This window comes from Lemur catta, chromosome 12, assembly GCF_020740605.2.
Source record: "Lemur catta isolate mLemCat1 chromosome 12, mLemCat1.pri, whole genome shotgun sequence".
Classification (NCBI taxonomy): domain Eukaryota; kingdom Metazoa; phylum Chordata; class Mammalia; order Primates; family Lemuridae; genus Lemur; species Lemur catta.
In genome coordinates this window covers 97913157-97936029 of record NC_059139.1, presented here as the reverse complement: position 1 = coordinate 97936029, position 22873 = coordinate 97913157, and positions in this window count along the sequence as shown.

Sequence of the window (22873 nt, the reverse complement as noted above, 5' to 3'; positions counted from 1 at the left end):
ACCTAACACTATCCTAGGGCTGATGCTAACCCTAACCCTAACCCTAACACTATCCTAGGGCTGATTCTAACCGTAACCCTAACACGATCCTAGGCCTGATGCTAACCCTAACCCTAACCCTAACACTATCCTAGGCCTGATGCTAACCCTATCCCTAACCCTAACACTCTCCTAGGGCTCAGACTAACCCTAACCCTAACACTATCCTAGGGCTGATGCTAACCCTAACCCTAACCCAACACTATCCTAGGGTTGATGCTAACCCTAACCCTGACACTATCCTAGGGCTGATGGTAACCCTAACCCTAACCCTAACACTATCCTAGGGCTGATGCTAACCCTAACCCTAACACTATCCTAGGCCTGATGCTAACCCTAACCCTAACCCTAACACTATCCTAGGGCTGATGCTAACCCTAACCCTAACCCTAACACTATCCTAGGGCTGATGCTAACCCTAACCCTAACCCTAACAATATCCTAGGGCTGATGCTAACCCTAACCCTAACAATATCCTAGGCCTGATGATATCCATAACCCTAACCCTAATACTATCCTAGGGCTGATGCTAACCCTAACCCTAACCCTAACAGTATCCTAGGGCTGATGCTAACCCTAACACTAACACTATCCTAGGGCTGATGCTAACCCTAACCCTAACCCTAACAGTATCCTAGGGCTGATGCTAACCCTAACCCTAACTCTAACACTATCCTAGGGCTGAGGCTAACCCTATCCCTAACACTATCCTACGGCTGACGCTAACCCTAACCCTAACCCTAACACTATCCTAAGGCTGATGCTAACCCTAACACTAACACTATCCTAGGCCTGATGCTAACCCTAACCCTAACACTTACACTATCCTAGGGCTGATGCTAACCCTATCCCTAACCCTAACACTATCCTAGGTGTGATGCTAACCCTAAACCTAACACTATCCGAGGGCTGATGCTAACCCTAACCCTAACCCTAACACTCTCCCAAGGCTGATGCTAACCCTAACCGTAACACTATCCTAGGCTTGATGCTAACCCTAACCCTAACACTATCCTAAGGCTGATGCTAACCCTAACCCTAACCCTAACACTATCCTAGGGCTGATACTAACCCTAACCCTAACACTATCCTAGGGCTGATGCTAACCCTATCCCTAACCCTAACACTTTTCTAGGGCTGATGCTAATCCTAACCCTAGCACTATCCTAGGGCTTAATCTAACCCTAACCCTAACCCTAACACTATCCTAGGGCTGATGCTAACCCTAACCCTAACACTATCCTATGGCTGATGCTAACCCTAACCCTAACCCTAACACTATCCTAGGGCTGATGATAACCCTAACCCTAACACTATCCTAGGGCTGATGCTAACCCTAACCCTAACCCTAACACTATCCTAGGGCTGATGCTAACCCTAACCCTAACCCTAACACTATCCTAGAGCTGATGCTAACGCTAACCCTAACCCTAACCCTAACCCTAATACTATCCTAGGGCTGATGCTAACGCTAACCCTAACCCTAACAGTATCCTAGGGCTGATGCTAACCCTAACACTAACACTATCCTAGGGCTGATGCTAACCCTAACCCTAACCCTAACAGTATCCTAGGGCTGATGCTAACCCTAACCCTAACTCTAACACTATCCTAGGGCTGAGGCTAACCCTATCCCTAACACTATCCTACGGCTGACGCTAACCCTAACCCTAACACTAACACTATCCTAAGGCTGATGCTAACCCTAACAGTAACACTATCCTAGGCCTGGTGCTAACCCTAACCCTAACCCTAACAATATCCTAGGGCTGATGCTAACCCTAACCCTAATAATATCCTAGGGCTGATGCTAACCCTAACCCTAACACTAACACTATCCTAGGGCTGATGCTAACCCTAACCATAACCCTAACACTATCCTAGGGCTGATGCTAACACAAACCCTAACTCTAACACTATCCTAGGGCTGATGCTAACCCTAACTCTAACAATATCCTAGGCCTGATGATATCCCTAACCCTAAACCTAACACTATCCTAGGGCTGATGCTAACCCTAACCCTAACCCTAACACTATCCTAGGGCTGATTCTAACCGTAACCCTAACACGATCCTAGGCCTGATGCTAACCCTAACCCTAACCCTAACACTATCCTAGGCCTGATGCTAACCCTACCCCTAACCCTAACACTCTCCTAGGGCTCAGACTAACCCTAACCCTAACACTATCCTAGGGCTGATGCTAACCCTAACCCTAACCCAAACACTATCCTAGGGTTGATGCTAACCCTAACCCTGACACTATCCTAGGGCTGATGCTAACCCTAACCCTAACCCTAACACTATCCTAGGGCTGATGCTAACCCTAACCCTAACACTATCCTAGGCCTGATGCTAACCCTAACCCTAACCCTAACACTATCCTAGGGCTGATGCTAACCCTAACCCTAACCCTAACACTATCCTAGGGCTGATGCTAACCCTAACCCTAACCCTAACACTATCCTAGGGCTGATGCTAACCCTAACCCTAACAATATCCTAGGCTTGATGATATCCATAACCCTAAACCTAACACTATCCTAGGGCTGATGCTAACCCTAACCCTAACCCTAACACTATCCTAGGGCTGATTCTAACCGTAACCCTAACACTATCCTAGGCCTGATGCTAACCCTAACCCTTACCCTAACACTATCCTAGGGCTGATGCTAAACCTAACCATAACCCTAACACTATCCTAGGGCTGATGCTAACCCTATCCCTAACCCTAACAATATCCTAGGGCGGATGCTAACCCTAACCCTAACCCTAACACTATCCTAGGGCTGATGCTAACCCTAACACTAGCACTATCCTAGGGCTGATGCTAACCCTAACCCTAACCCTAACACGATCCTAGGGCTGATGCTAACCCTAACCCTAACTCTAACACTATCTTAGGGCTGAGGCTAACCCTAACCCTAACACTATCCTACGGCTGATGCTAACCCTAACCCTAACCCAAACACTATCCTAGGGCTGATGCTAACCCTAACCCTAACACTATCCTAGGGCTGATGCTAACCCTAACCCTAACACTATCCTACGGCTGATGCTAACCCTAACCCTAACACTATCCTAGGCCTGATGATCACCCTAACCCTAACCCTAACACTATCCTGGGGCTGATGCTAACCCTAAACCTAACACTATCCCAGGGCTGATGCTAACCCTAACCCTAACCCTAACATTATCCTAGGGCTGATGCTAACCCTAACGCTAACCCTAACACTATCCTTGAACTGATGCTAACCCTAACCCTAACCCTAACACTATCCTAGGCCTGATGCTAACCCTAACCCTAACCCTAACACTATCCTAGGGCTGATGCTAATCCTAACCCTAACACTATCCTAGGGCTGATGCTAACCCTAACACTAACCCTAACACTATCCTAAGTCTGATGCTAACCCTAGCCCTCACACTGTCCTAGGCCTGATGATAACCCTAACCCTAACCTTAACACTATCCTAGGGCTGATGCTAACCCTAACCCTATCCCTAACACTATCCTAGAGGTGATGCTAACCCTAACCCTAACACTATCCTAGGCCTGATGATAACCCTAACCCTAACCCTAACACTATCCTAGGGCTGATGCTAACCCTAACCCTAACACTATCCTACGGCTGATGCTAACCCTAACCCTAACCCTAACACTATCCTAGGGCTGATGCTAACCCTAACGCTAACCCTAACACTATCCTTGAACTGATGCTAACCCTAACCCTAACCCTAACACTATCCTAGGGCTGATTCTAACCGTAACCCTAACACTATCCTAGGCCTGATGCTAACCCTAACCCTAACACTTACACTATCCTAGGGCTGATGCTAATCCCAACCCTAACCCTAACACTATCCTAGGGCGGATGCTAACCCTAACCGTAACCCTAGCAGTATCCTAGGGCTGATGCTAACCCTAACACTAACACTATCCTAGGGCTGATGCTAACTCTAACCCTAACCCTAACACTATCCTAGGGCTGATGCTAACCCTAACCCTAACTCTAACACTATCTTAGGGCTGAGGCTAACCCTAACCCAAACACTATCCTACGGCTGATGCTAACCCTAACCCTAACCCTAACACTATCCTAAGGCTGATGCTAACCCTAACACTAACACTATCCTGGGCCTGGTGATAACCCTAACCCTAACCCTAACACTATCTTAGGGCTCATGCTAACCCTAACCTTAGCACTATCCTAGGGCTGATGCTAACCCTAACCCTAACTCTAACACTATCCTAGGGCTGATGCTAACCCTAACCCTAACACTATCCTATGGCTGATGCTAACCCTAACCCTAACCCTAACACTATCCTATGGCTGATGCTAACCCTAACCCTAACACTATCCTAGGGCTGATGCTAACCCTAACCCTAACCCTAACACTATCCTAGGGCTGATGCTAACCCTAACCCTAACCCTAACACTATCCTAGAGCTGATGCTAAGGCTAACCCTACCCCTAACCCTAACCCTTATACTATCCTAGGGCTGATGCTAACCCTAACCCTAACCCTAACACTATCCTAGGGCTGATGCTAACCCTAACACTAACACTATCCTAGGGCTGATGGTAACCCTAACCCTAACCCTAACACTATCCTAGGGCTGTTGCTAACCCTAACCGTAACTCTAACACTATCCTAGGGCTGAGGCTAACCCTATCCCTAACACTATCCTATGGCTGATGCTAACCCTAACCCTAACCCTAACACTATCCTAAGGCTGATGCTAACCCTAACACTAACACTATCCTAGGCCCGGTGCTAACCCTAACCCTAACCCTAACACTATCCTAGGGCTGATGCTAACCCTAACCCTAATAATATCCTAGGGCTGATGCTAACCCTAACCCTAACCCTAACACTATCCTAGGGCTGATGCTAACCCTAACCCTAACCCTAACACTAACCTAGGGCTGATGCTAACACTAACCCTAACTCTAACACTATCCTAGGGCTGATGCTAACCCTAACCCTAACAATATCCTAGGCCGGATGATATCCCTAACCCTAAACCTAACTCTATCCTAGGGCTGATGCTAACCCTAACCCTAACCCTAACACTATCCTAGGGCTGATTCTAACCGTAACCCTAACACGATCCTAGTCCTGATGCTAACCCTAACCCTAACCCTAACACTATCCTAGGCCTGATGCTAACCCTCTCCCTAACCCTAACACTCTCCTAGGGCTCAGACTAACCCTAACCCTAACACTATCCTAGGGCTGATGCTAACCCTAACCCTAACCCAAACACTATCCTAGGGTTGATGCTAACCCTAACCCTGACACTATCCTAGGGCTGATGCTAACCCTAACCCTAACCCTAACACTATCCTAGGGCTGATGCTAACCCTAACCCTAACAATATCCTAGGCCTGATGATATCCATAACCCTAAACCTAACACTATCCTAGGGCTGATGCTAACCCTAACCCTAACCCTAACACTATCCTAGGGCTGATTCTAACCGTAACCCTAACACTATCCTAGGCCTGATGCTAACCCTAACCCTTACCCTAACACTATCCTAGGGCTGATGCTAAACCTAACCATAACCCTAACACTATCCTAGGGCTGATGCTAACCCTATCCCTAACCCTAACACTATACTAGGGCAGATGCTAACCCTAACCCTAACCCTAACACTATCCTAGGGCTGATGCTAACCCTAACCCTAACCCTAACACTATGCTAGGGCTGATGCTAACCCTAACGTTGAGTCTAACACTATCCTTGAAATGATGCTAACCCTAACCCTAACCCTAACACTATCCTAGGCCTGATGATAACCCTAACCCTAACCCTAACACTATCCTAGGGTTTATGTTAACCCTAACCCTAACACTATCCTAGGGCTGATGCTAATCCCAACCCTAACCCTAACACTATCCTAGGGCGGATGCTAACCCTAACCCTAACCCTAACACTATCCTAGGGCTGATGCTAACCCTAACACTAACACTATCTTAGGGCTGATGCTAACCCTAACCCTAACCCTAACACTATCCTAGGGCTGATGCTAACCCTAACCCTAACTCTAACACTATCTTAGGGCTGAGGCTAACCCTAACCCAAACACTATCCTACGGCTGATGCTAACCCTAACCCTAACCCTAACACTATCCTAAGGCTGATGCTAACCCTAACACTAACACTATCCTGGGCCTGGTGATAACCCTAACCCTAACCCTAACACTATCCTAGGGCTGATGCTAACCCTAACCCTAGCACTATCCTAGGGCTGATGCTAACCCTAACCCTAACCCTAACACTATCCTAGGGCTGATGCTAACCCTAACCCTAACACTATCCTATGGCTGATGCTAACCCTAACCCTAACCCTAACACTATCTTATGGCTGATGCTAACCCTAACCCTAACACTATCCTAGGGCTGATGCTAACCCTAACCCTATCCCTAACACTATCCTAGGGCTGATGCTAACCCTAACCCTAACCCTAACACTATCCTAGAGCTGATGCTAAGGCTAACCCTACCCCTAACCCTAACCCTTATACTATCCTAGGGCTGATGCTAACCCTAACCCTAACCCTAACACTATCCTAGGGCTGATGCTAACCCTAACACTAACACTATCCTAGGGCTGATGGTAACCCTAACCCTAACCCTAACAGTATCGTAGGGCTGTTGCTAACCCTAACCCTAACTCTAACACTATCCTAGGGCTGAGGCTAACCCTATCCCTAACACTATCCTATGGCTGATGCTAACCCTAACCCTAACCCTAACACTATCCTAAGGCTGATGCTAACCCTAACACTAACACTATCCTAGGCCCGGTGCTAACCCTAACCCTAACCCTAACACTATCCTAGGGCTGATGCTAACCCTAACCCTAATAATATCCTAGGGCTGATGCTAACCCTAACCCTAACGCTAACACTATCCTAGGGCTGATGCTAACCCTAACCCTAACCCTAACACTAACCTAGGGCTGATGCTAACACTAACCCTAACTCTAACACTATCCTAGGGCTGATGCTAACCCTAACCCTAACAATATCCTAGGCCTGATGATATCCCTAACCCTAAACCTAACACTATCCTTGGGCTGATGCTAACCCTAACCCTAACCCTAACACTATCCTAGGGCTGATTCTAACCGTAACCCTAACACGATCCTAGGCCTGATGCTAACCCTAACCCTAACCCTAACACTATCCTAGGCCTGATGCTAACCCTCTCCCTAACCCTAACACTCTCCTAGGGCTCAGACTAACCCTAACCCTAACACTATCCTAGGGCTGATGCTAACCCTAACCCTAACCCAAACACTATCCTAGGGTTGATGCTAACCCTAACCCAGACACTATCCTAGGGCTGATGCTAACCCTAACCCTAACCCTAACACTATCCTAGGGCTGATGCTAACCCTAACCCTAACACTATCCTAGGCCTGATGCTAACCCTAACCCTAACCCTAACACTATCCTAGGGCTGATGCTAACCCTAACCCTAACCCTAACACTATCCTAGGGCTGATGCTAACCCTAACCCTAACCCTAACACTATCTTAGGGCTGATGCTAACCCTAACCCTAACAACAACCTAGGCCTGATGATATCCATAACCCTAAACCTAACACTATCCTAGGGCTGATGCTAACCCTAACCCTAACCCTAACACTATCCTAGGGCTGATTCTAACCGTAACCCTAACACTATCCTAGGCCTGATGCTAACCCTAACCCTTACCCTAACACTATCCTAGGGCTGATGCTAAACCTAACCATAACCCTAACACTATCCTAGGGCTGATGCTAACCCTATCCCTAACCCTAACACTATCCTAGGGCTAATGCTAACCCTAACCCGAACCCTAACACTATCCTAGGGCTGATGCTAACCCTAACACTAACACTATCCTAGGGCTGTGGCTAACCCTAACCCTAACCCTAACACTATCCTAGGGCTGATGCTAACCCTAACCCTAACTCTAACACTATCTTAGGGATGAGGCTAACCCTAACCCTAACACTATCCTAAGGCTGATGCTAACCCTAACCCTAACCCTAACACTATCCTGAGGCTGATGCCAACCCTAACACTAACACTATCCTGGGCCTGGTGCTAACCCTAACCCTAACTCTAACACTATCCTAGGGCTGATGCTAACCCTAACCCTAACACTATCCTAGGGTTGATGCGAACCCTAACCCTAACCCTAACACTATCCTAGGGCTGATGCTAACCCTAAGCCTAACCCTAACACTATCCTCGGGCTGATGCTAACCCTAACCCTAACACTATCCTAGGTCTGATGCTAACCCTAACCCTAACACTTGCACTATCCTAGGGCTGATGCTAACCCTATCCCTAACCATAACACTATCCTAGGCCTGATGCTAACCCTATCCCTAACCCTAACACTCTCCTAGGGCTGAGGCTAACCGTAAACCTAACACTATCCTAGGGCTGATGCTAACCCTATCCCTAACCCTAACACTATCCTAGGGCTGATGCGAACCCTAACCCTAACCCTAACACTATCCTAGAGCTGATTCTAACCCTAACCCTAACACTATCCTAGGCCTGATGATAACCCTAACCCTAACCCTAACACTATCCTAGGGCTGATGCTAACCCTAATCCTAACACTATCCTAGGGCTGATGCTAACCCTAACCCTAACCCTAACACTATCCTAGGGCTGATGCTAACCCTAACGCTAAGCCTAACACTATCCTTGAACTGATGCTAACCCTAACCCTAACCCTAACACTATCCTAGGGCTGATGCTAACCCTAACACTAACACTGTCCTAGGGCTGATGCTAACCCTAACCCTAACCCTAACACTATCCTAGGGCTGATGCTAACCCTAACCCTAACTCTAACACTATCTTAGGGCTTAGGCTAACCCTAACCCAAAAACTATCCTACGGCTGATGCTAACCCTAACCCTAACCCGAACACTATCCTAAGGCTGATGCTAACCATAACACTAACACTATCCTGGGCCTGGTGCTAACCCTATCCCTAACACTTACACTATCCTAGGGCTGATGCTAAACCTAACCCTAACCCTAACTCTATCCTAGGTCTGATGCTAAACCTAACCATAACCCTAACACTATCCTAGGGCTGATGCTAACCCTAACCCTTACCCTAACACTATCCTAGGGCTGATGCTAAACCTAACCATAACCCTAACACTATCCTAGGGCTGATGCTAACCCTATCCCTAACCCTAACACTATCCTAGGGCGGATGCTAACCCTAACCCTAACCCTAACACTATCCTAGGGCTGATGCTAACCATAACACTAGCACTATCCTAGGGCTGATGCTAACCCTAACCCTAACCCTAACACGATCCTAGGGCTGATGCTAACCCTAACCCTAACTCTAACACTATCTTAGGGCTGAGGCTAACCCTAACCCTAACACTATCCTACGGCTGATGCTAACCCTAACCCTAACCCAAACACTATCCTAGGGCTGATGCTAACCCTAACCCTAACACTATCCTAGGGCTGATGCTAACCCTAACCCTAACACTATCCTACGGCTGATGCTAACCCTAACCCTAACACTATCCTAGGCCTGATGATCACCCTAACCCTAACCCTAACACTATCCTGGGGCTGATGCTAACCCTAAACCTAACACTATCTCAGGGCTGATGCTAACCCTAACCCTAACCCTAACATTATCCTAGGGCTGATGCTAACCCTAACGCTAACCCTAACACTATCCTTGAACTGATGCTAACCCTAACCCTAACCCTAACACTATCCTAGGCCTGATGCTAACCCTAACCCTAACCCTAACACTATCCTAGGGCTGATGCTAATCCTAACCCTAACACTATCCTAAGTCTGATGCTAACCCTAGCCCTCACACTGTCCTAGGCCTGATGATAACCCTAACCCTAACCTTAACACTATCCTAGGGCTGATGCTAACCCTAACCCTATCCCTAACACTATCCTAGAGTTGATGCTAACCCTAACCCTAACACTATCCTAGGCCTGATGATAACCCTAACCCTAACCCTAACACTATCCTAGGGCTGATGCTAACCCTAACCCTAACACTATCCTAGGGCTGATGCTAACCCTAACCCTAACCCTAACACTATCCTAGGGCTGATGCTAACCCTAACGCTAACCCTAACACTATCCTTGAACTGATGCTAACCCTAACCCTAACCCTAACACTATCCTAGGGCTGATTCTAACCGTAACCCTAACACTATCCTAGGCCTGATGCTAACCCTAACCCTAACACTTACACTATCCTAGGGCTGATGCTAATCCCAACCCTAACCCTAACACTATCCTAGGGCGGATGCTAACCCTAACTCTAACCCTAACACTATCCTAGGGCTGATGCTAACCCTAAACCTAACACTATCCTAGGGCTGATGCTAACCCTAACCCTAACCTTAACACTATCCTAGGGCTGATGTTAACCCTAACCCTAATACTATCCTAGGGTTGATGCTAAACTTAACCCTAACCCTAACACTCTCCTAGGGCTGATGCTAACCATAACCCTAACACTATCCTAGGCCTGATGCTAACCCTAACCCTAACACTATCCTAGGCCTGATGCTAACCCTAACCCTAACACTATCCTAGGGCTGATGCTAACCCTAACCCTAACCCTAACACTATCCTAGGCCTGATGCTAACCCTATCCCTAACCCTAACACTCTCCTAGGGCTGATGCTAACCCTAACCCTAACCCTAACACTATCCTAGGGTTGATGCTAACCCTAACCCTAACAGTATCCTAGGGCTGATGCTAACCCTAACCCTAACCCTAACACTATCCTAGGGCTGATGCTAACCGTAACCCTAACCCTAACACTATCCTAGGGCTGATGCTAACCCTAACCCTAACACTATCCTAGGGCTGATGCTAACCCTAACCCTAACCATAACACTATCCTAGGGCTGATGCTAACCCTAACCCTAACACTATCCTAGGGCTGATGCTAACCCTAACCCTAACCCTAACACTATCCTAGGGCTGATGCTAACCCTAACCCTAACAGTATCCTAGGGCTGATGCTAACCCTAACCCTAACCCTAACACTATCCTAGGGCTGATGCTAACCCAAACCCTAACCCTAACACTATCCTAGAGCTGATGCTAACGCTAAACCTAACCCTAACCCTAACCCTAATGCTATCCTAGGGCTGACGCTAACCCTAACCCTAACCCTAACACTATCCTAGGGCTGATGCTAACCCTAACACTAACACTATCCTAGGGCTGATGCTAACCCTAACCCTAACCCTAACACTGTCCTAGGGCTGATGCTAACCCTAACCCTAACTCTAACACTATCCTACGGCTGATGCTAACCCTAACCCTAACCCTAACACTATCCTAAGGCTGATGCTAACCCTAACACTAACACTATCGTAGGCCTGGTGCTAACCCTAAGCCTAACCCTAACACTATCCTAGGGCTGATGCTAACCCTAACCCTAATAATATCCTAGGGTTGATGCTAACCCTAACCCTAAACCTAACACTATCCTAGGGCTGATGCTAACCCTAACCCTAACCCTAACACTATCCTAGGGCTGATGATAACCCTAACCCTAACTCTAACACTATCCTAGGGCTGATACTAACCCTAACCCTAACAATATCATAGGCCTGATGATATCCCTAACCCTAAACCTAACACTATCCTAGGGCTGATGCTAACCCTAACCCTAACGCTAACACTATCCTAGGGCTGATGCTAACCCTAACACTAACACTATCCTAGGGCTGATGCTAACCCAAACCCTAACCCTAACACTATCCTAGGGCTCATGCTAACACTAACCCTAACTCTAACACTATCCTAGGGCTGAGGCTAACCCTAACCCTAACACTATCCTACGGCTGATGCTAACCCTAACCCTAACCCTAACACTATCCTAAGGCTAATGCTAACCCTAACACTAACACTATCCTAGGCCTGGTGCTAACCCTAACCCTCTCCCTAACACTATTCTAGGGCTGATGCTAACCCTAACCCTAATAATATCCTAGGGCTGATGCTAAACCTAACCCTAACCCTAACACTATCCTAGGGCTGATGCTAACCCTAACCCTAACCCTAACACTATCCTAGGGCTGATGCTAACCCTAACCCTAACCCTAACACTGTCCTAGGGCTGATGCTAACCCTAACACTAACAATATCCTAGGCCTGATGATATCCATAACCCTAAACCGAACACTATCCTAGGGCTGATGCTAACCCTAATCCTAACCCTAACACTATCCTAGGGCTGATTCTAACCGTAACCCTAACACAATCCTATCCCTGATGCTAACCCTAACCCTTACCCTAACACTATCCTAGGGCTGATGCTAAACCTAACCATAACCCTAACTCTATCCTAGGGCTGATGCTAACCCTATCCCTTACCCTAACACTATCCTAGGGCGGATGCTAACCCTAACCCTAACCCTAACACTATCCTAGGGCTAATGCTAACCCTAACACTAACACTATCCTAGGGCTGATGCTAACCCTAACCCTAACCCTAACACTATCCTAGGGCTGATGCTAACCCTAACCCTAACTCTAACACTATCTTAGGGCTGAGGCTAACCCTAACCCTAACACTATCCTACGGCTGATGCTAACCCTAACCCTAACCCTAACACTATCCTAGGACTAATGCTAACCCTAACCCTAACACTATCCTAGGCCTGATGCGAACCCTAACCCTAACCCTAACACTATCCTAGGTCTGATGCTAACCCTAACCCTAACACTATCCTAGGGCTGATGCTAACCCTAACCCTAACCCTAACACTATCCTAGGGCTGATGCTAACCCTAACACTAACACTATCCTAGGCCTGATGCTAACCCTAACCCTAACCCTAACACTATCCTAGGGCTAATGCTAACCCTAACCCTAACACTATCCTAGGGCTGATGCTAACCCTAACCCTAACACTCTCCTAGGCCTGATGCTAACCCTAACCCTAACATTTACACTATCCTAGGGCTGATGCTAACCCTAACCCTAACCCTAACACTATCCTAGGTCTGATGCTAACCCTAAACCTAACACTATCCTAGGGCTGATGGTAACCCTAACCCTAACCTTAACACTATCCTTGGGCTGATGTTAACCCTAACCCTAATACTATCCTAGGGCTGATGCTAACCTTAACCCTAACCCTAACACTCTCCTAGGGCTGATGCTAACCATAACCCTAACACTATCCTAGGCCTGATGCTAACCCTAACCCTAACACCATCCTAGGTCTGATGCTAACTCTAAACCTAACACTATACTAGGGCTGATGCTAACCCTAACCCTAACCCTAACACTATCCTAGGGCTGATGTTAACCCTAACCCTAACACTATCCTAGGGCTGATGCTAACCCTAACCCTAACCCTAAGACTCTCCTAGGGCTGATGCTAACCCTAACCCTAACACTATCCTAGGCCTGATGCTAACCATAACCATAACACTATCCTAGGGCTGATGCTAACCCTAACCCTAACCCTAACACTATCCTAGGCCTGATGCTAACCCTATCCCTAACCCTAACACTCTCCTAGGGCTGAGGCTAACCCTAACCCTAACACTATCCTAGGGCTGATGCTAACCCTAACCCTAACCCTAACACTATCCTAGGGTTGATGCTAACCCTAACCTTAACACTATCCTAGGGCTGATGCTAACCATAACCCTAACCCTAACACTATCCTAGGGCTGATGCTAACCCTAACCGTAACACTATCCTAGGGCTGATGCTAACCCTAACCCTAACCCTAACACTATCCTAGGTCTGATGCTAACCCTAACCCTAACACTATCCTAGGGCTGATGCTAACCCTAACCCTAACCCTATCACTATCCTAGGGCTGATGCTAACCCTAACCCTAACAGTATCCTAGGGCTGATGCTAACCCTAACCCTAACCCTAACACTGTCCTAGGGCTGATGCTAACCCTAACACTAACAATATCCTAGGCCTGATGATATCCATAACCCTAAACCGAACACTATCCTAGGGCTGATGCTAACCCTAATCCTAACCCTAACACTATCCTAGGGCTGATTCTAACCGTAACCCTAACACTATCCTAGGGCTGATGCTAACCCTAACCCTAACCCTAACACTATCCTAAGGCTGATGCTAACCCTAACACTAACACTATCGTAGGCCTGGTGCTAACCCTAAGCCTAACCCTAACACTATCCTAGGGCTGATGCTAACCCTAACCCTAACTCTAACACTATCCTAGGGCTGAGGCTAACCCTAACCCTAACACTATCCTACGGCTGATGCTAACCCTAACCCTAACCCTAACACTATCCTAAGGCTAATGCTAACCCTAACACTAACACTATCCTAGGCCTGGTGCTAACCCTAACCCTATCCCTAAAACTATTCTAGGGCTGATGCTAACCCTAACCCTAATAATATCCTAGGGCTGATGCTAACCCTAACCCTAACCCTAACACTATCTTAGGGCTGATGCTAACCCTAACCCTAACCCTAACACTATCCTAGGGCTGATGCTAACCCTAACCCTAACCCTAACACTGTCCTAGGGCTGATGCTAACCCTAACACTAACAATATCCTAGGCCTGATGATATCCATAACCCTAAACCGAAACTATCCTAGGGCTGATGCTAACCCTAATCCTAACCCTAACACTATCCTAGGGCTGATTCTAACCGTAACCCTAACACAATCCTAGGCCTGATGCTAACCCTAACCCTTACCCTAACACTATCCTAGGGCTGATGCTAAACCTAACCATAACCCTAACACTATCCTAGGGCTGATGCTAACCCTATCCCTTACCCTAACACTATCCTAGGGCGGATGCTAACCCTAACCCTAACCCTAACACTATCCTAGGGCTAATGCTAACAATAACACTAACACTATCCTAGGGCTGATGCTAACCCTAACCCTAACCCTAACACTATCCTAGGGCTGATGCTAACCCTAACCCTAACTCTAACACTATCTTAGGGCTGAGGCTAACCCTAACCCTAACACTATCCTACGGCTGATGCTAACCCTAACCCTAACCCTAACACTATCCTAGGACTAATGCTAACCCTAACCCTAACACTATCCTAGGCCTGATGCGAACCCTAACCCTAACCCTAACACTATCCTAGGTCTGATGCTAACCCTAACCCTAACACTATCCTAGGGCTGATGCTAACCCTAACCCTAACCCTAACACTATCCTAGGGCTGATGCTAACCCTAACACTAACACTATCCTAGGCCTGATGCTAACCCTAACCCTAACCCTAACACTATCCTAGGGCTAATGCTAACCCTAACCCTAACACTATCCTAGGGCTGATGCTAACCCTAACCCTAACCCTAACACTATCTTAGGGCTGAGGCTAACCCTAACCCTAACTCTAACACTATCTTAGGGCTGAGGCTAACCCTAACCCTAACACTATCCTACGGCTGATGCTAACCCTAACCCTAACCCTAACACTATCCTAGGGCTAATGCTAACCCTAAACCTAACACTATCCTAGGCCTGATGGAACCCTAACCCTAACCCTAACACTATCCTAGGTCTGATGCTAACCCTAACCCTAACACTATCCTAGGGCTGATGCTAACCCTAACCCTAACCCTAACACTCTCCTAGGGCTGATGCTAACCATAACCCTAACACTATCCTAGGCCTGATGCTAACCCTAACCCTAACACCATCCTAGGTCTGATGCTAACTCTAAACCTAACACTATACTAGGGCTGATGCTAACCCTAACCCTAACCCTAACACTATCCTAGGGCTGATGTTAACCCTAACCCTAACACTATCCTAGGGCTGATGCTAACCCTAACCCTAACCCTAAGACTCTCCTAGGGCTGATGCTAACCCTAACCCTAACACTATCCTAAGCCTGATGCTAACCCTAACCCTAACACTATCCTAGGGCTGATGCTAACCCTAACCCTAACCCTAACACTATCCTAGGCCTGATGCTAACCCTATCCCTAACCCTAACACTCTCCTAGGGCTGAGGCTAACCCTAACCCTAACACTATCCTAGGGCTGATGCTAACCCTAACCCTAACCCTAACACTATCCTAGGGTTGATGCCAACCCTAACCTTAACACTATCCTAGGGCTGATGCTAACCATAACCATAACCCTAACACTATCCTAGGGCTGATGTTAACCCTAACCCTAATACTATCCTAGGGTTGATGCTAAACTTAACCCTAACCCTAACACTCTCCTAGGGCTGATGCTAACCATAACCCTAACACTATCCTAGGCCTGATGCTAACCCTAACCCTAACACCATCCTAGGTCTGATGCTAACTCTAAACCTAACACTATACTAGGGCTGATGCTAACCCTAACCCTAACCCTAACACTATCCTAGGGCTGATGTTAACCCTAACACTATCACTATCCTAGGGCTGATGCTAACCCTAACCGTAACCCTAACACTCTCCTAGGGCTGATGCTAACCCTAACCCTAACACTATCCTAGGGCTGATGCTAACCCTAACCCTAACCCTAACACTATCCTAGGGCTGATGCTAACCCTAATCCTAACCCTAACACTATCCTAGGGCTGATTCTAACCGTAACCCTAACACAATCCTAGGCCTGATGCTAACCCTAACCCTTACCCTAACACTATCCTAGGGCTGATGCTAAACCTAACCATAACCCTAACACTATCCTAGGGCTGATGCTAACCCTATCCCTTACCCTAACACTATCCTAGGGCGGATGCTAACCCTAACCCTAACCCCAACACTATCCTAGGGCTAATGCTAACAATAACACTAACACTATCCTAGGGCTGATGCTAACCCTAACCCTAACCCTAACACTATCCTAGGGCTGATGCTAACCCTAACCCTAACTCTAACACTATCTTAGGGCTGAGGCTAACCCTAACCCTAACACTATCCTACGGCTGATGCTAACCCTAACCCTAACCCTAACACTATCCTAGGACTAATGCTAACCCTAACCCTAACACTATCCTAGGCCTGATGCGAACCCTAACCCTAACCCTAACACTATCCTAGGTCTGATGCTAACCCTAACCCTAACACTATCCTAGGGCTGATGCTAACCCTAACCCTAACCCTAACACTATCCTAGGGCTGATGCTAACCCTAACACTAACACTATCCTAGGCCTGATGCTAACCCTAACCCTAACCCTAACACTATCCTAGGGCTAATGCTAACCCTAACCCTAACACTATCCTAGGGCTGATGCTAACCCTAACCCTAACCCTAACACTATCTTAGGGCTGAGGCTAACCCTAACCCTAACTCTAACACTATCTTAGGGCTGAGGCTAACCCTAACCCTAACACTATCCTACGGCTGATGCTAACCCTAACCCTAACCCTAACACTATCCTAGGGCTAATGCTAACCCTAAACCTAACACTATCCTAGGCCTGATGGAACCCTAACCCTAACCCTAACACTATCCTAGGTCTGATGCTAACCCTAACCCTAACACTATCCTAGGGCTGATGCTAACCCTAACCCTAACCCTAACACTCTCCTAGGGCTGATGCTAACCATAACCCTAACACTATCCTAGGCCTGATGCTAACCCTAACCCTAACACCATCCTAGGTCTGATGCTAACTCTAAACCTAACACTATACTAGGGCTGATGCTAACCCTAACCCTAACCCTAACACTATCCTAGGGCTGATGTTAACCCTAACCCTAACACTATCCTAGGGCTGATGCTAACCCTAACCCTAACCCTAAGACTCTCCTAGGGCTGATGCTAACCCTAACCCTAACACTATCCTAAGCCTGATGCTAACCCTAACCCTAACACTATCCTAGGGCTGATGCTAACCCTAACCCTAACCCTAACACTATCCTAGGCCTGATGCTAACCCTATCCCTAACCCTAACACTCTCCTAGGGCTGAGGCTAACCCTAACCCTAACACTATCCTAGGGCTGATGCTAACCCTAACCCTAACCCTAACACTATCCTAGGGTTGATGCCAACCCTAACCTTAACACTATCCTAGGGCTGATGCTAACCATAACCATAACCCTAACACTATCCTAGGGCTGATGTTAACCCTAACCCTAATACTATCCTAGGGTTGATGCTAAACTTAACCCTAACCCTAACACTCTCCTAGGGCTGATGCTAACCATAACCCTAACACTATCCTAGGCCTGATGCTAACCCTAACCCTAACACCATCCTAGGTCTGATGCTAACTCTAAACCTAACACTATACTAGGGCTGATGCTAACCCTAACCCTAACCCTAACACTATCCTAGGGCTGATGTTAACCCTAAAACTATCACTATCCTAGGGCTGATGCTAACCCTAACCGTAACCCTAACACTCTCCTAGGGCTGATGCTAACCCTAACCCTAACACTATCCTAGGCCTGATGCTAACCCTAACCCTAACACTATCCTAGGGCTGATGCTAACCCTAACCCTAACCCTAACACTATCCTAGGCCTGATGCTAACCCTATCCCTAACCCTAACACTCTCCTAGGGCTGATGCTAACCCTAACCCTAACCCTAACACTATCCTAGGGTTGATGCTAACCCTAACCCTAACAGTATCCTAGGGCTGATGCTAACCCTAACCCTAACCCTAACACTATCCTAGGGCTGATGCTAACCGTAACCCTAACCCTAACACTATCCTAGGGCTGATGCTAACCCTAACCCTAACACTATCCTAGGGCTGATGCTAACCCTAACCCTAACCATAACACTATCCTAGGGCTGATGCTAACCCTAACCCTAACACTATCCTAGGGCTGATGCTAACCCTAACCCTAACCCTAACACTATCCTAGGGCTGATGCTAACCCTAACCCTAACAGTATCCTAGGGCTGATGCTAACCCTAACCCTAACCCTAACACTATCCTAGGGCTGATGCTAACCCAAACCCTAACCCTAACACTATCCTAGAGCTGATGCTAACGCTAAACCTAACCCTAACCCTAACCCTAATGCTATCCTAGGGCTGACGCTAACCCTAACCCTAACCCTAACACTATCCTAGGGCTGATGCTAACCCTAACACTAACACTATCCTAGGGCTGATGCTAACCCTAACCCTAACCCTAACACTGTCCTAGGGCTGATGCTAACCCTAACCCTAACTCTAACACTATCCTACGGCTGATGCTAACCCTAACCCTAACCCTAACACTATCCTAAGGCTGATGCTAACCCTAACACTAACACTATCGTAGGCCTGGTGCTAACCCTAAGCCTAACCCTAACACTATCCTAGGGCTGATGCTAACCCTAACCCTAATAATATCCTAGGGTTGATGCTAACCCTAACCCTAACCCTAACACTATCCTAGGGCTGATGCTAACCCTAACCCTAACCCTAACACTATCCATAGGGCTGATGATAACCCTAACCCTAACTCTAACACTATCCTAGGGCTGATACTAACCCTAACCCTAACAATATCATAGGCCTGATGATATCCCTAACCCTAAACCTAACACTATCCTAGGGCTGATGCTAACCCTAACCCTAACGCTAACACTATCCTAGGGCTGATGCTAACCCTAACACTAACACTATCCTAGGGCTGATGCTAACCCAAACCCTAACCCTAACACTATCCTAGGGCTGATGCTAACACTAACCCTAACTCTAACACTATCCTAGGGCTGAGGCTAACCCTAACCCTAACACTATCCTACGGCTGATGCTAACCCTAACCCTAACCCTAACACTATCCTAAGGCTAATGCTAACCCTAACACTAACACTATCCTAGGCCTGGTGCTAACCCTAACCCTCTCCCTAACACTATTCTAGGGCTGATGCTAACCCTAACCCTAATAATATCCTAGGGCTGATGCTAAACCTAACCCTAACCCTAACACTATCCTAGGGCTGATGCTAACCCTAACCCTAACCCTAACACTATCCTAGGGCTGATGCTAACCCTAACCCTAACCCTAACACTGTCCTAGGGCTGATGCTAACCCTAACACTAACAATATCCTAGGCCTGATGATATCCATAACCCTAAACCGAACACTATCCTAGGGCTGATGCTAACCCTAATCCTAACCCTAACACTATCCTAGGGCTGATTCTAACCGTAACCCTAACACAATCCTATCCCTGATGCTAACCCTAACCCTTACCCTAACACTATCCTAGGGCTGATGCTAAACCTAACCATAACCCTAACACTATCCTAGGGCTGATGCTAACCCTATCCCTTACCCTAACACTATCCTAGGGCGGATGCTAACCCTAACCCTAACCCTAACACTATCCTAGGGCTAATGCTAACCCTAACACTAACACTATCCTAGGGCTGATGCTAACCCTAACCCTAACCCTAACACTATCCTAGGGCTGATGCTAACCCTAACCCTAACTCTAACACTATCTTAGGGCTGAGGCTAACCCTAACCCTAACACTATCCTACGGCTGATGCTAACCCTAACCCTAACCCTAACACTATCCTAGGACTAATGCTAACCCTAACCCTAACACTATCCTAGGCCTGATGCGAACCCTAACCCTAACCCTAACACTATCCTAGGTCTGATGCTAACCCTAACCCTAACACTATCCTAGGGCTGATGCTAACCCTAACCCTAACCCTAACACTATCCTAGGGCTGATGCTAACCCTAACACTAACACTATCCTAGGCCTGATGCTAACCCTAACCCTAACCCTAACACTATCCTAGGGCTAATGCTAACCCTAACCCTAACACTATCCTAGGGCTGATGCTAACCCTAACCCTAACACTCTCCTAGGCCTGATGCTAACCCTAACCCTAACATTTACACTATCCTAGGGCTGATGCTAACCCTAACCCTAACCCTAACACTATCCTAGGTCTGATGCTAACCCTAAACCTAACACTATCCTAGGGCTGATGGTAACCCTAACCCTAACCTTAACACTATCCTTGGGCTGATGTTAACCCTAACCCTAATACTATCCTAGGGCTGATGCTAACCTTAACCCTAACCCTAACACTCTCCTAGGGCTGATGCTAACCATAACCCTAACACTATCCTAGGCCTGATGCTAACCCTAACCCTAACACCATCCTAGGTCTGATGCTAACTCTAAACCTAACACTATACTAGGGCTGATGCTAACCCTAACCCTAACCCTAACACTATCCTAGGGCTGATGTTAACCCTAACCCTAACACTATCCTAGGGCTGATGCTAACCCTAACCCTAACCCTAAGACTCTCCTAGGGCTGATGCTAACCCTAACCCTAACACTATCCTAGGCCTGATGCTAACCATAACCCTAACACTATCCTAGGGCTGATGCTAACCCTAACCCTAACCCTAACGCTATCCTAGGCCTGATGCTAACCCTATCCCTAACCCTAACACTCTCCTAGGGCTGAGGCTAACCCTAACCCTAACACTATCCTAGGGCTGATGCTAACCCTAACCCTAACCCTAACACTATCCTAGGGTTGATGCTAACCCTAACCTTAACACTATCCTAGGGCTGATGCTAACCATAACCCTAACCCTAACACTATCCTAGGGCTGATGCTAACCCTAACCGTAACACTATCCTAGGGCTGATGCTAACCCTAACCCTAACCCTAACACTATCCTAGGGCTGATGCTAACCCTAACCCTAACACTATCCTAGGGCTCATGCTAACCCTAACCCTAACCCTATCACTATCCTAGGGCTGATGCTAACCCTAACCCTAACAGTATCCTAGGGCTGATGCTAACCCTAACCCTAACCCTAACACTGTCCTAGGGCTGATGCTAACCCTAACACTAACAATATCCTAGGCCTGATGATATCCATAACCCTAAACCGAACACTATCCTAGGGCTGATGCTAACCCTAATCCTAACCCTAACACTATCCTAGGGCTGATTCTAACCGTAACCCTAACACTATCCTAGGGCTGATGCTAACCCTAACCCTAACCCTAACACTATCCTAAGGCTGATGCTAACCCTAACACTAACACTATCGTAGGCCTGGTGCTAACCCTAAGCCTAACCCTAACACTATCCTAGGGCTGATGCTAACCCTAACCCTAACTCTAACACTATCCTAGGGCTGAGGCTAAACCTAACCCTAACACTATCCTACGGCTGATGCTAACCCTAACCCTAACCCTAACACTATCCTAAGGCTAATGCTAACCCTAACACTAACACTATCCTAGGCCTGGTGCTAACCCTAACCCTATCCCTAAAACTATTCTAGGGCTGATGCTAACCCTAACCCTAATAATATCCTAGGGCTGATGCTAACCCTAACCCTAACCCTAACACTATCCTAGGGCTGATGCTAACCCTAACCCTAACCCTAACACTATCCTAGGGCTGATGCTAACCCTAACCCTAACCCTAACACTGTCCTAGGGCTGATGCTAACCCTAACACTAACAATATCCTAGGCCTGATGATATCCATAACCCTAAACCGAAACTATCCTAGGGCTGATGCTAACCCTAATCCTAACCCTAACACTATCCTAGGGCTGATTCTAACCGTAACCCTAACACAATCCTAGGCCTGATGCTAACCCTAACCCTTACCCTAACACTATCCTAGGGCTGATGCTAAACCTAACCATAACCCTAACACTATCCTAGGGCTGATGCTAACCCTATCCCTTACCCTAACACTATCCTAGGGCGGATGCTAACCCTAACCCTAACCCTAACACTATCCTAGGGCTAATGCTAACAATAACACTAACACTATCCTAGGGCTGATGCTAACCCTAACCCTAACCCTAACACTATCCTAGGGCTGATGCTAACCCTAACCCTAACTCTAACACTATC